This window comes from Micropterus dolomieu, linkage group LG22 (genome assembly GCF_021292245.1).
Source record: "Micropterus dolomieu isolate WLL.071019.BEF.003 ecotype Adirondacks linkage group LG22, ASM2129224v1, whole genome shotgun sequence".
Classification (NCBI taxonomy): Eukaryota; Metazoa; Chordata; class Actinopteri; order Centrarchiformes; family Centrarchidae; genus Micropterus; species Micropterus dolomieu.
The window spans coordinates 27751529-27752761 of NC_060171.1; positions in this window are offsets into that span (position 1 = coordinate 27751529).

Consider the following 1233-nt stretch of genomic DNA (forward strand, 5'->3'; position numbering starts at 1 on the left):
TCAACAGTGAAGCATGGTGGTGGCAGCATCATGCTGTGGGGGTGTTTTTCAGCTGCAGGGACAGGACGACTGGTTGCAATCGAGGGAAAGATGAATGCGGCCAAGTACAGGGATATCCTGGACGAAAACCTTTTCCAGAGTGCTCTGGACCTCAGACTGGGCCGAAGGTTTACCTTCCAACAAGACAATGACCCTAAGCACACCGCTAAAATAACGAAGGAGTGGCTTCACAACAACTCCGTGGCTGTTCTTGAATGGCCCAGCCAGAGCCCTGACTTAAACCCAATTGAGCATCTCTGGAGAGACCTGAAAATGGCTGTCCACCAACGTTTACCATCCAACCTGACAGAACTGGAGAGGATCTGCAAGGAGGAATGGCAGAGGATACCCAAATCCAGATGTGAAAAACGTGTTGCATCTTTCCCAAAACGACTCATGGCTGTATTAGATCAAAAGGGTTCTTCTACTAAATACTGAGCAAAGGGTCTGAATACTTATGACCTTTTTTAATAAATTTGCAAAAATTTCTACATTTCTGGTTTTTTTCTGTCAAGATGGGGTGCTGAGTGTACATTACTGAGAAATAAAATGAACTTTTTTGATTTTTGGAAAATGGCTGCAATGAAACAAAGAGTGAAAAATTTAAAGGGGTCTGAATACTTTCCGTACCCACTGTATTTCATTTCTAGTTGAATGTGACCTCCCCCTCCTGTTTCTGTATTTACGAGGGAAATAAAGAGTAGGCTGTAGGCTTACCAATTCCAAATAATACCTGCACAATGACAAGACATCAAACTACTGTCATATTCTTTAATTATAATGAAAATACCCTGCTCAAAACTGCCGCTTCATAACATCATCATATTATTTTGACTTACTCTCAGATGTTTAGCAAAGTTTTCTGTGTTTTCACAGTATTTCACTTTCTTTTTTTGGAAAATGGCTGCAATGAAACAAAGAGTGAAAAATTTAAAGGGGTCTGAATACTTTTTCCTGTAAAAGAGGATAAACCAACATGAAGACCACAGAGTTGTCTATGGGAGAAAAGCAAGCCATTGTTAAGCTGAGAAAAGAAGGAAAATCGACCAGAGCCATTGGACAAACACTGGGCAGAGCAAGCACAACAATTTGTAACGTCCTGAAAAAGAAAGAAACTACTGGTGTACTGAGCAACAGACGTCGAACAGGTCAGCCAAGGAAAACAACAGTAGTTGATGACAGAAATATGGTGAG